The sequence below is a fragment of the Pelobates fuscus genome, chromosome 1 (genome assembly GCF_036172605.1).
Source record: "Pelobates fuscus isolate aPelFus1 chromosome 1, aPelFus1.pri, whole genome shotgun sequence".
In the NCBI taxonomy this organism is placed as follows: Eukaryota; Metazoa; Chordata; class Amphibia; order Anura; family Pelobatidae; genus Pelobates; species Pelobates fuscus.
The window spans coordinates 218,805,959-218,822,389 of NC_086317.1; the positions used below are offsets into that span (position 1 = coordinate 218,805,959).

At 41.2% G+C, this 16,431-nt stretch overlaps 1 protein-coding gene across 1 annotated transcript in view; it reads left to right on the top strand.

Moving 5' to 3' along the window:
- ZMYM4 (zinc finger MYM-type containing 4) overlaps positions 1-16,431 on the top strand; it is a 93,639-nt gene continuing 77,208 nt past the window's right edge. Inside the window, exons 1-2 of the mRNA XM_063454805.1 lie at positions 1-90; positions 15,111-15,174. The gene's annotated coding sequence lies outside the window, so the exon portion shown is untranslated. The remainder of the gene's footprint in view (positions 91-15,110; positions 15,175-16,431) is intronic.

Consider the following 16,431-nt stretch of genomic DNA (forward strand, 5'->3'; position numbering starts at 1 on the left):
GGGAAGATGACGTCACCTACCGGTACGTGCTGAGGGACGGGCCTGATTTGCGGAGGACCGGAAGGAAACCACCGTTTTACGAGAGTGGGGGTAAGAGACCGGGAAATGGTGGGGGAGGGGAGAGAGAGGAGGGGACGATGGGATGAAATGCGGATAACAGGGCCTGGTCACAATATAACAATGTGTAATAACACCATGACAAGGACACAACTGGACACAAAGCATCACCATGCGGGGAGTGAGGAGAGGGAAACACAACAACACACTGCACGGAGACACACACTGAACAATGTGTACAACAACACACTGCATACTGTAACGCTGACAGAGATGCACTATAACACACTGCATACTGTAACGCTGACAGAGATGCACTATACACACTGCATACTGTAACGCTGACAGAGATGCACTATACACACTGCATACTGTAACGCTGACAGAGATGCACTATAACACACTGCATACTGTAACGCTGACAGAGATGCACTATAACACACTGCATACTGTAACGTTGACAGAGATGCACTATAACACACTGCATACTGTAACGCTGACAGAGATACACTATAACACACTGCATACTGTAACGCTGACAGAGATGCACTATAACACACTGCATACTGTAACGCTGACAGAGATGCACTATAACACACTGCATACTGTAACGCTGACAGAGATGCACTATAACACACTGCATACTGTAACGCTGACAGAGATGCACTATACACACTGCATACTGTAACGTTGACAGAGATGCACTATAACACACTGCATACTGTAACGCTGACAGAGATACACTATAACACACTGCATACTGTAACGCTGACAGAGATGCACTATAACACACTGCATACTGTAACGCTGACAGAGATGCACTATAACACACTGCATACTGTAACGCTGACAGAGATGCACTATAACACACTGCATACTGTAACGCTGACAGAGATACACTATAACACACTGCATACTGTAACGCTGACAGAGATGCACTATAACACACTGCATACTGTAACGCTGACAGAGATGCACTATAACACACTGCATACTGTAACGCTGACAGAGATGCACTATACACACTGCATACTGTAACGTTGACAGAGATGCACTATAACACACTGCATACTGTAACGCTGACAGAGATGCACTATAACACACTGCATACTGTAACGCTGACAGAGATGCACTATAACACACTGCATACTGTAACGCTGACAGAGATGCACTATACACACTGCATACTGTAACGTTGACAGAGATGCACTATAACACACTGCATACTGTAACGCTGACAGAGATACACTATAACACACTGCATACTGTAACGCTGACAGAGATGCACTATAACACACTGCATACTGTAACGCTGACAGAGATGCACTATAACACACTGCATACTGTAACGCTGACAGAGATGCACTATAACACACTGCATACTGTAACGCTGACAGAGATACACTATAACACACTGCATACTGTAACGCTGACAGAGATACACTATAACACACTGCATACTGTAACGCTGACAGAGATGCACTATACACACTGCATACTGTAACGTTGACAGAGATGCACTATAACACACTGCATACTGTAACGCTGACAGAGATGCACTATAACACACTGCATACTGTAACGCTGACAGAGATGCACTATAACACACTGCATACTGTAACGCTGACAGAGATGCACTATAACACACTGCATACTGTAACGCTGACAGAGATGCACTATACACACTGCATACTGTAACGTTGACAGAGATGCACTATAACACACTGCATACTGTAACGCTGACAGAGATACACTATAACACACTGCATACTGTAACGCTGACAGAGATGCACTATAACACACTGCATACTGTAACGCTGACAGAGATGCACTATAACACACTGCATACTGTAACGCTGACAGAGATGCACTATAACACACTGCATACTGTAACGCTGACAGAGATACACTATAACACACTGCATACTGTAACGCTGACAGAGATGCACTATAACACACTGCATACTGTAACGCTGACAGAGATGCACTATAACACACTGCATACTGTAACGCTGACAGAGATGCACTATACACACTGCATACTGTAACGTTGACAGAGATGCACTATAACACACTGCATACTGTAACGCTGACAGAGATGCACTATAACACACTGCATACTGTAACGCTGACAGAGATGCACTATAACACACTGCATACTGTAACGCTGACAGAGATGCACTATACACACTGCATACTGTAACGTTGACAGAGATGCACTATAACACACTGCATACTGTAACGCTGACAGAGATACACTATAACACACTGCATACTGTAACGCTGACAGAGATGCACTATAACACACTGCATACTGTAACGCTGACAGAGATGCACTATAACACACTGCATACTGTAACGCTGACAGAGATGCACTATAACACACTGCATACTGTAACGCTGACAGAGATACACTATAACACACTGCATACTGTAACGCTGACAGAGATACACTATAACACACTGCATACTGTAACGCTGACAGAGATGCACTATACACACTGCATACTGTAACGTTGACAGAGATGCACTATAACACACTGCATACTGTAACGCTGACAGAGATACACTATAACACACTGCATACTGTAACGCTGACAGAGATGCACTATAACACACTGCATACTGTAACGCTGACAGAGATGCACTATAACACACTGCATACTGTAACGCTGACAGAGATGCACTATAACACACTGCATACTGTAACGCTGACATAGATGCACTATACACACTGCATACTGTAACGTTGACAGAGATGCACTATAACACACTGCATACTGTAACGTTGACAGAGATGCACTATAACACACTGCATACTGTAACGCTGACAGAGATACACTATAACACACTGCATACTGTAACGCTGACAGAGATACACTATAACACACTGCATACTGTAACGCTGACAGAGATGCACTATACACACTGCATACTGTAACGTTGACAGAGATGCACTATAACACACTGCATACTGTAACGCTGACAGAGATGCACTATAACACACTGCATACTGTAACGCTGACAGAGATGCACTATAACACACTGCATACTGTAACGCTGACAGAGATGCACTATAACACACTGCATACTGTAACGCTGACAGAGATGCACTATAACACACTGCATACTGTAACGCTGACAGAGATGCACTATAACACACTGCATACTGTAACGCTGACAGATACACTATAACACACTGCATACTGTAACGCTGACAGATACACTATAACACACTGCATACTGTAACGCTGACAGAGATACACTATACACACTGCATACTGTAACGCTGACAGAGATGCACTATAACACACTGCATACTGTAACGCTGACAGAGATACACTATAACACACTGCATACTGTAACGCTGACAGAGATACACTATAACACACTGCATACTGTAACGCTGACAGAGATACACTATAACACACTGCATACTGTAACGCTGACAGAGATACACTATAACACACTGCATACTGTAACGCTGACAGAGATGCACTATAACACTGCATACTGTAACGCTGACAGAGATGCACTATAACACACTGCATACTGTAACGCTGACAGAGATGCACTATAACACACTGCATACTGTAACGCTGACAGAGATGCACTATAACACACTGCATACTGTAACGCTGACAGATACACTATAACACACTGCATACTGTAACGCTGACAGAGATGCACTATAACACACTGCATACTGTAACGCTGACAGAGATGCACTATAACACACTGCATACTGTAACGCTGACAGAGATGCACTATAACACACTGCATACTGTAACGCTGACAGAGATGCACTATAACACACTGCATACTGTAACGCTGACAGATACACTATAACACACTGCATACTGTAACGCTGACAGATGCACTATAACACACTGCATACTGTAACGCTGACAGAGATACACTGTAACGCTGACAGAGATACACTATAACACACTGCATACTGTAACGCTGACAGAGATACACTATAACACACTGCATACTGTAACGCTGACAGAGATACACTATAACACACTGCATACTGTAACGCTGACAGAGATACACTATAACACTGCATACTGTAACGCTGACAGAGATACACTATAACACACTGCATACTGTAACGCTGACAGAGATACACTATAACACACTGCATACTGTAACGCTGACAGATACACTATAACACACTGCATACTGTAACGCTGACAGATGCACTATAACACACTGCATACTGTAACGCTGACAGAGATACACTGTAACGCTGACAGAGATACACTATAACACACTGCATACTGTAACGCTGACAGAGATACACTATAATACACTGCATACTGTAACGCTGACAGAGATATACTATAACACACTGCATACTGTAACGCTGACAGAGATACACTATAACACTGCATACTGTAACGCTGACAGAGATACACTATAACACACTGCATACTGTAACGCTGACAGATACACTATAACACACTGCATACTGTAACGCTGACAGAGATACTATAACACACTGCATACTGTAACGCTGACAGAGATACACTATAACACACTGCATACTGTAACGCTGACAGAGATACACTATAACACACTGCATACTGTAACGCTGACAGAGATACACTATAACACACTGCATACTGTAACGCTGACAGATACACTATAACACACTGCATACTGTAACGCTGACAGAAATACACTATAACACACTGCATACTGTAACGCTGAAAGAGATACACTATAACACACTGCATACTGTAACGCTGACAGAGATACACTATAACACACTGCATACTGTAACGCTGACAGAGATACACTATAACACACTGCATACTGTAACGCTGACAGAGATGCACTATACACACTGCATACTGTAACGCTGACAGAGATGCACTATAACACACTGCATACTGTAACGCTGACAGAGATGCACTATAACACACTGCATACTGTAACGCTGACAGAGATGCACTATAACACACTGCATACTGTAACGCTGACAGAGATGCACTATACACACTGCATACTGTAACGTTGACAGAGATGCACTATAACACACTGCATACTGTAACGCTGACAGAGATACACTATAACACACTGCATACTGTAACGCTGACAGAGATGCACTATAACACACTGCATACTGTAACGCTGACAGAGATGCACTATAACACACTGCATACTGTAACGCTGACAGAGATGCACTATAACACACTGCATACTGTAACGCTGACAGAGATACACTATAACACACTGCATACTGTAACGCTGACAGAGATGCACTATAACACACTGCATACTGTAACGCTGACAGAGATGCACTATAACACACTGCATACTGTAACGCTGACAGAGATGCACTATACACACTGCATACTGTAACGTTGACAGAGATGCACTATAACACACTGCATACTGTAACGCTGACAGAGATGCACTATAACACACTGCATACTGTAACGCTGACAGAGATGCACTATAACACACTGCATACTGTAACGCTGACAGAGATGCACTATACACACTGCATACTGTAACGTTGACAGAGATGCACTATAACACACTGCATACTGTAACGCTGACAGAGATACACTATAACACACTGCATACTGTAACGCTGACAGAGATGCACTATAACACACTGCATACTGTAACGCTGACAGAGATGCACTATAACACACTGCATACTGTAACGCTGACAGAGATGCACTATAACACACTGCATACTGTAACGCTGACAGAGATACACTATAACACACTGCATACTGTAACGCTGACAGAGATACACTATAACACACTGCATACTGTAACGCTGACAGAGATGCACTATACACACTGCATACTGTAACGTTGACAGAGATGCACTATAACACACTGCATACTGTAACGCTGACAGAGATGCACTATAACACACTGCATACTGTAACGCTGACAGAGATGCACTATAACACACTGCATACTGTAACGCTGACAGAGATGCACTATAACACACTGCATACTGTAACGCTGACAGAGATGCACTATACACACTGCATACTGTAACGTTGACAGAGATGCACTATAACACACTGCATACTGTAACGCTGACAGAGATACACTATAACACACTGCATACTGTAACGCTGACAGAGATGCACTATAACACACTGCATACTGTAACGCTGACAGAGATGCACTATAACACACTGCATACTGTAACGCTGACAGAGATGCACTATAACACACTGCATACTGTAACGCTGACAGAGATACACTATAACACACTGCATACTGTAACGCTGACAGAGATGCACTATAACACACTGCATACTGTAACGCTGACAGAGATGCACTATAACACACTGCATACTGTAACGCTGACAGAGATGCACTATACACACTGCATACTGTAACGTTGACAGAGATGCACTATAACACACTGCATACTGTAACGCTGACAGAGATGCACTATAACACACTGCATACTGTAACGCTGACAGAGATGCACTATAACACACTGCATACTGTAACGCTGACAGAGATGCACTATACACACTGCATACTGTAACGTTGACAGAGATGCACTATAACACACTGCATACTGTAACGCTGACAGAGATACACTATAACACACTGCATACTGTAACGCTGACAGAGATGCACTATAACACACTGCATACTGTAACGCTGACAGAGATGCACTATAACACACTGCATACTGTAACGCTGACAGAGATGCACTATAACACACTGCATACTGTAACGCTGACAGAGATACACTATAACACACTGCATACTGTAACGCTGACAGAGATACACTATAACACACTGCATACTGTAACGCTGACAGAGATGCACTATACACACTGCATACTGTAACGTTGACAGAGATGCACTATAACACACTGCATACTGTAACGCTGACAGAGATACACTATAACACACTGCATACTGTAACGCTGACAGAGATGCACTATAACACACTGCATACTGTAACGCTGACAGAGATGCACTATAACACACTGCATACTGTAACGCTGACAGAGATGCACTATAACACACTGCATACTGTAACGCTGACATAGATGCACTATACACACTGCATACTGTAACGTTGACAGAGATGCACTATAACACACTGCATACTGTAACGTTGACAGAGATGCACTATAACACACTGCATACTGTAACGCTGACAGAGATACACTATAACACACTGCATACTGTAACGCTGACAGAGATACACTATAACACACTGCATACTGTAACGCTGACAGAGATGCACTATACACACTGCATACTGTAACGTTGACAGAGATGCACTATAACACACTGCATACTGTAACGCTGACAGAGATGCACTATAACACACTGCATACTGTAACGCTGACAGAGATGCACTATAACACACTGCATACTGTAACGCTGACAGAGATGCACTATAACACACTGCATACTGTAACGCTGACAGAGATGCACTATAACACACTGCATACTGTAACGCTGACAGAGATGCACTATAACACACTGCATACTGTAACGCTGACAGATACACTATAACACACTGCATACTGTAACGCTGACAGATACACTATAACACACTGCATACTGTAACGCTGACAGAGATACACTATACACACTGCATACTGTAACGCTGACAGAGATGCACTATAACACACTGCATACTGTAACGCTGACAGAGATACACTATAACACACTGCATACTGTAACGCTGACAGAGATACACTATAACACACTGCATACTGTAACGCTGACAGAGATACACTATAACACACTGCATACTGTAACGCTGACAGAGATACACTATAACACACTGCATACTGTAACGCTGACAGAGATGCACTATAACACTGCATACTGTAACGCTGACAGAGATGCACTATAACACACTGCATACTGTAACGCTGACAGAGATGCACTATAACACACTGCATACTGTAACGCTGACAGAGATGCACTATAACACACTGCATACTGTAACGCTGACAGATACACTATAACACACTGCATACTGTAACGCTGACAGAGATGCACTATAACACACTGCATACTGTAACGCTGACAGAGATGCACTATAACACACTGCATACTGTAACGCTGACAGAGATGCACTATAACACACTGCATACTGTAACGCTGACAGAGATGCACTATAACACACTGCATACTGTAACGCTGACAGATACACTATAACACACTGCATACTGTAACGCTGACAGATGCACTATAACACACTGCATACTGTAACGCTGACAGAGATACACTGTAACGCTGACAGAGATACACTATAACACACTGCATACTGTAACGCTGACAGAGATACACTATAACACACTGCATACTGTAACGCTGACAGAGATACACTATAACACACTGCATACTGTAACGCTGACAGAGATACACTATAACACTGCATACTGTAACGCTGACAGAGATACACTATAACACACTGCATACTGTAACGCTGACAGAGATACACTATAACACACTGCATACTGTAACGCTGACAGATACACTATAACACACTGCATACTGTAACGCTGACAGATGCACTATAACACACTGCATACTGTAACGCTGACAGAGATACACTGTAACGCTGACAGAGATACACTATAACACACTGCATACTGTAACGCTGACAGAGATACACTATAATACACTGCATACTGTAACGCTGACAGAGATATACTATAACACACTGCATACTGTAACGCTGACAGAGATACACTATAACACTGCATACTGTAACGCTGACAGAGATACACTATAACACACTGCATACTGTAACGCTGACAGATACACTATAACACACTGCATACTGTAACGCTGACAGAGATACTATAACACACTGCATACTGTAACGCTGACAGAGATACACTATAACACACTGCATACTGTAACGCTGACAGAGATACACTATAACACACTGCATACTGTAACGCTGACAGAGATACACTATAACACACTGCATACTGTAACGCTGACAGATACACTATAACACACTGCATACTGTAACGCTGACAGAAATACACTATAACACACTGCATACTGTAACGCTGAAAGAGATACACTATAACACACTGCATACTGTAACGCTGACAGAGATACACTATAACACACTGCATACTGTAACGCTGACAGAGATACACTATAACACACTGCATACTGTAACGCTGACAGAGATGCACTATACACACTGCATACTGTAACGCTGACAGAGATGCACTATAACACTGCATACTGTAACGCTGACAGAGATGCACTATAACACACTGCATACTGGAACGCTGACAGAGATGCACTATAACACTGCATACTGGAACGCTGACAGAGATGCACTATAACACTGCATACTGTAACGCTGACAGAGATACACTATAACACACTGCATACTGTAACGCTGACAGAGATACACTATAACACACTGCATACTGTAACGCTGACAGAGATACACTATAACACACTGCATACTGTAACGCTGACATAGATGCACTATACACACTGCATACTGTAACGCTGACAGAGATGCACTATAACACACTGCATACTGTAACGCTGACAGAGATGCACTATAACACACTGCATACTGTAACGCTGACAGAGATGCACTATAACACACTGCATACTGTAACGCTGACAGATACACTATAACACACTGCATACTGTAACGCTGACAGATACACTATAACACACTGCATACTGTAACGCTGACAGAGATACACTATAACACACTGCATACTGTAACGCTGACAGAGGTGCACTATAACACACTGCATACTGTAACGCTGACAGAGATGCACTATAACACACTGCATACTGTAACGCTGACAGAGATGCACTATAACACACTGCATACTGTAACGCTGACAGATGCACTATAACACACTGCATACTGTAACGCTGACAGAGATGCACTATAACACACTGCATACTGTAACGCTGACAGAGATGCACTATAACACACTGCATACTGTAACGCTGACAGAGATGCACTATAACACACTGCATACTGTAACGCTGACAGAGATGCACTATAACACACTGCATACTGTAACGCTGACAGAGATACACTATAACACACTGCATACTGTAACGCTGACAGAGATACACTATACACACTGCATACTGTAACGCTGACAGAGATACACTATACACACTGCATACTGTAACGCTGACAGAGATACACTATAACACACTGCATACTGTAACGCTGACAGAGATGCACTATAACACACTGGAAAAGTAAGATGTACCTAAACACATAAACAGACCAAAAAAAGTAATAGGGCAATATCGTTAATCAACAATCAACCCCTTATTTCAATGTTGCACTCCCAAAATTGGAGAAAAATTCAGGCTCATTGATCATGCATGGACTCACAAGTAGTGAGGTCCCGAACTGCTCGCCGGCGAACAATAGCGTGTTCGCGTTGGGCGAACATATGCGATTTCCGTTCCCCCCTCTATTCGTCATCATTGAGTAAACTTTGACCCGGAACCTCACAGTCAGCAGACACATTCTGGGAGGGAGGGTCTGATGCTGATTGGCTGGAATGTGTCTGCTGACTGTGAGGTTCCGGGCCAAAGTTTACTCAATGATGACGAATAGGGGGCGGACCGGAAATCGCATATGTTCGCCCAACGCGAAAACGCTATTGTTCGCCGGCGAACAGTTTGGGACATCACTACTCACAAGTTCACCATCGCTCAGATATCCAGTGATGCATGAAAAAAATTTAAGTAAACATAGTACAGCGCTGATATAAAGTAAAATCACACGCTTTAATGAAGGCACTTACAGTGTACAAAGAGTTAAAAAGCACATCAATACAACTCTGCGTTCCCAATCTATATAGTGTTGACTAGAGGGTTCTTCACAGGAGTAGTAGGCAAGGAAGACTATATATATATATATATATATATATATATATATATATATATATATATATATATATATATATACAATAAATATATATATATAAATATATATATACAATACACATATGGCCCCCAGCAGCACCCCATTTAAGCATGTTTAGGTGAGTGCAACCATCCCCCCATGTTTCCTATATATATATATATATATATATATATATATATATATATATATATATATATATATATATATATATATATATATATAGATCAAATGTAGGAAAAGCACTCCAAGGACTTCTTTCAATGTAGAAAATAAATAAATTTTATTCGGCAACTGCCATGAAAACTCAACGTTTCAGTCCTGTGTCAGGACTTTCGTCAGGATAACAGTGCATTGTAATTGTAACAGAATATATAGCAAAGTTAAACGGTTCTAATCAAATTAAAATCAAAATTCAGTACATAAGATTCAGCTGGGACTTACCCCTCACCCTGTGTACCGAACTGCCTGGGCGCCAGAAAATCGCGGGCAAAATTGATTACGTTTCATGTATTCTGCAGCTGTACGGATTGCTGCTTTGTGTGCTCTCTGCGCGTCGGCCGTTACCATGGTTACCGGCCGGGACGCGAGTCAGCGTGCGTTTGCATATTGTCATGGCAACCAGCCGATCGTGGAACGATCGGTTTGCAGGACAGTTCTGTACACAGGAGGCAGGGGTTAGGGCATATTCAAACGGCATATCAGCTATTGGTATTATGAACATAGAGTTACATGGCTGTATAACAACATAGCAAGGTATTAGTGGCATGTATAAACAGCTGCATAAAAGTGAGACAATAAGACAAGCCTGGTCGGCCAACACTTGGTAACTGTGCTGTATAGGAGTATGTACTCTATAAAACGTGCTGTTTATAGATATATTCATTGTGCCATACCAGTCCACATTTGGTCATCAATTACATCCAGGTAAAATATGTGGGATATTAAACCCTATATTAAACTTAGACTTCATCAGGAGTAAAAATTTGATAATACTAAGATAAGGTGCTTAAATCACTGAGGACCGAAGCTGTATTTAAAAGTCCCTCCTGCACGTGTTAGAATCCATTCAGCCAATCCGCTTTTCTCAATTTGTTTGTAATTGCCCGTTCAATCTCTTCCTTATATGGAGTTCCGGCGGAAGTCGGTGGAACGCACGTGTGTTTCACCTATGAGGAAGTGTTCTGACCGGCGTCCGCCGGAACTCCCGGATTGGCTGAATGGATTCTAACACTTGTAGGAGGGACTTTTAAATACAGCTTCGGTCCTTGGAGTGAATTAAGCACCTTATCTGTGTATCATCAAATTTTTTACTCCTGATGAAGTTGGGGCGTAGGAAGTGTTTTTTTTCTGATTGCAAGGATTTTTTCCATCCGAGGCAAAAATTTATTTTAGTCATCCCATCATGCTCTCCACCTCAGTTCAGTGTCCCTTTTTCTCGCCTCTTTTACTTCTCTTTTTTTTTTTCATCTCATCATCAATCTGTATTGTTCACCCTTTTTTCTTTGGTCATCTGTCTTTTGCCCTCCTCCCTGTTCTCTTGATCTCTTACCTAGCTTTTCTCTGCCTTCTCTAGTCTGTACACTGCTTTCTCCTGCCTCTCAAAACTTCTATCTCCATACTCCTTTGTAGTTGTATGTGCTGTAAGTTTGGGGTGGGGTTTGAATACATTGGAAATTAAGCTTACATGTGTACATACTCTCTGACAAAGGTATACACATGCACACACAAGACACTGACATTTACATACAGATACATTTTCTCACATATTTACATTTTTCACTTTTCTTAGAATGTTACAACAAAGTGCATGAGGTGGCCATTTATATTTTTTTTAACAGAGATTGCTATTTACTCTGCTCCAAGATACAGCATATTGTGCCAGGTGGCTATTCAGAGCGCAGCTAGGAAGTGACCATGCAGCATTTCAGCAGGAGGTTAGTGTACAGTACTGGATTAGGGTTAGGGTTATCTACCAAAAATTAATTTAGATTCAGGACTGATACATGAATCTGTTTTGAGTTCTTTTTATTTAGTTGCATTTAATGTGTAAAAATTATTCTACGTTAAAGGGGATGCTATAGTCATACTAGAACAACTATTGCCTGTCCCTGCAGGCATTTAAAGGGAAGCTATAGTGCTAGGAAAACAAAGTTGTTTTTCTAGCACTAGAGCTCCCATTAATGCCACCCTCCCTCGTGCCCCCACCCCTTGATTCTAAATGGGTTAAAACCCCATATATCACTTACCTGATTCCAATGCCGATGACCCTCGACACTGGTTTAGGCTCCGCCAACATCAGCTGTTGGGGGAACCTTATGCACATTTGTGGCGAGAGCCTCCCTCACTATAGGACTTCCTATGGATAATGGATTCCTTTGCATAATGCTTTCCTATAGGAGTTAAATGCGTTCCTATGGGAAAGCATTGGGATTGTCTGGGATCATCAATTCTGATGATGTCATCTAATGAGACGGTTTGGGGGTGTGGTTAGTATTCTTCTTCTTTAGGGGAGCAAGGTGGGCCTACATTGGTTTTTAACACTATAGGTTCAGGAATACACGTTTGTGTTCCTGACCCTATAGTGTTCCTTTAATAATTTAAATGATATATTTCCCCCCCATTTTTAACATTTTATACTTTGTGTTCTGTTAGGTATACATATAGGATGTTAGAAGAAAGCCATTTTTGTCCTTTAAAAACAATGTATAATATGTATGGGTGCACTTGAAGATAAATTCTTAAATTACAGTGGAACATGTAGGTGTTGTTTTGATTCAGATGTTAAAGGGACACTATAGTCACCTGAACAACTTTAGCTTAATGAAGCAGTAGTGGTGTATAGAACATGCCCCTGCAGCCTCACTGCTCAATCCTCTGCCATTTAGGAGTTAAATCCCTTTGTTTATGAACCCTAGTCACACCTCCCTGCATGTGACTTGCACAGCCTTCCATAAACACTTCCTGTAAAGAGAGCCCTGTTTAGGCTTTCTTTATTGCAAGTTCTGTTTAATTAAGATTTTTTTATCCCCCTGCTATGTTAATAGCTTGCTAGACCCTGCAAGAGCCTCCTGTATGTGATTAAAGTTCAATTTAGAGATTGAGATACAATTATTTAAGGTAAATTACATCTGTTTAATAGTGAAACCAGTTTTTTTTTTTTTTCATGCAGGCTCTGTCAATCATAGCCAGGGGAGGTGTGGCTAGGGCTGCATAAACAGAAACAAAGTAATTTAACTCCTAAATGACAGTGAATTGAGGAGTGAAATTGCAGGGGAATGATCTATACACTAAAACTGCTTTATTTAGCTAAAGTAATTTAGGTGACTACAGTATTCCTTTAAGGGGTTAATCATGCTCCCAACAAGATGGCAGAGACTGAGCGTCAAAAGAGAACCGAGAGGGTTGAACCTGAGCATGCAGGCCGCTGAAGCACTAAGCAAGAGACATAGGGAAAAAGACAACAGCAGCCAAAATAACAGTAGTGTGCAATAAGGCAAGTGGCTGCAGGGGCCCTTAATGAAAGGGCACCGAGAATTCTCGTGGGTCCCCTTATTTAATGTTCCACATGGTGTGAATGCGATTTTGACACTCAGACCTGTAGCACTGGCCCAGGGGTACAGTAGCTTGTTACAGTAAGCATACTGTTCTATCTTATACCTCAGGCCATGTGTTGGTATACAGGTGTATACAAGTCCCAATCACAAGGGAGTATAAATTTAGTTTATCAGAGAATTTGCCATGTATATGGTATGTTTGTTACTGGCTTTTTGATCTTATAAAAAAAAAAATGTCGTAATTAGTGTTACCGGCCCAAAATGGTATGACCATTGCTGTAAAAACTGCCATTTTCTCAAGGCCATTGTCTTCCTACAACTATATGAAAGCTCAGTAGGTTACTTCCAGACCACCAGTCCTCCAAAATTCCTAGTTATTTTACATTCTAATATGAATGTAAATTATAAGACTACTGGGGGGGTTAAGCTGTGGCATAGTCATCCCTAATAAACAGTGATAGTGATCCCAACATTAGAAATAATTGGGTGACTGTGAAATCAGGCATTTCTCCTCTCCTAACAGATATTTTATCCTTATCTTAAAAGTTATCACCTTTTATTATTATTTTTTTCCCCTCCATTAGGAATTTTTGTGCGTGGGAAATACACGTGTACTGAATCTGGTCTCTGCAGCTTAATGTTTTCATGGTAAGTGACACTTAGCTTTGTAGTAAAGCATTCTGAAAGGCTTTAAGAATTTTGCAGTCCACTGATAGGTATGATATATTGGTAGCTATGCAAATCTCTTCTAAAGGAGAGAAAAACACCTACTTTGCTCCTCCTCTTTCAGAGACTCAGCCAAAGGGCAATACCATCTGCTGGTATGAGTGGATTTCTTGTTGCCCTTCTGGTTGGAAAGTCTTTGTTTGAAAGCTAGAGAAAGCACCCTTCCCATCTGTCTCTCTCCCATCTGCTAAATTAGGAATTGACTTTTAGAGGAAAAAAAATAAAAAATTAAGACCCACGAGTCAGTGAATATTTCCAAAGTGTTCCTCTCCATAGATTCTGTTTACCAAGTCAAGTAAAAAGACTTGCAGTTAAAGAAAAAAAGTTACCATATTATCCTAAAGGTTTAATTTACCACAATAAGATTCAGCTCCAACTGATAGTGAATTAAACTCTATTATCCCTAAATTTCTCAATAATTAGTTCCCACACGATTCTGGACTATAAAGATGTCTGCTGTATGCAGATGCTGGATGCATGGTTTCAGAGCAGACCGTAATAAAATAATTTAAAAAAAATGCAAAAACATGTGCCCCCTTAAGGACAGGGGCAATTGTACAAGTTCAACAACAAAACAAAGGCTAGAATTTGAGTTATGTCTGTTCAGTCATAATTGAACTCTTTAATATTAAGTGCACCCACACTTGTCATTTTGTTCAGGAGAAATTAATTTCAAATCAAATATTTATACATTGAACACAATTTAATATGAATAAAATGAAAGTGTGAGAAATTAAGAACTTTTGTTATTTTCCAAGTTCTGCATGGAATTTAAATGTGATTGTCATAATACTGTTTGTTTTTACTGAAATAAAACACACACAATTGTATGCTGTGATGTCCCACGGGTACATTGATGTCCCCCCGTGTACAGGTTTTGTGGTGTTTTGGAAATTACAGGGTCAAATATAGGGCTTGCCCATTTCAGTTTGCTTGGCCTACGTTGCCTTTGAGGCCATATGGCAGCCAAGGTTTGAGAATTACCCCCATCTTTGGTATACCATTTGCAAAAGTAAACACAGGGTATTTAAAATGGGACGTGTGCAGTCTTTTTCTGTAACCATTGGTCACAAACCCTGGCCAAAGTTAGTGTTCAGATTTTTTTTGGGGCGTTTTTCTACTGCACATTTACTGATGATCTAATCGTTATTATACGTTTTGCTATTTTAAATCACTCTT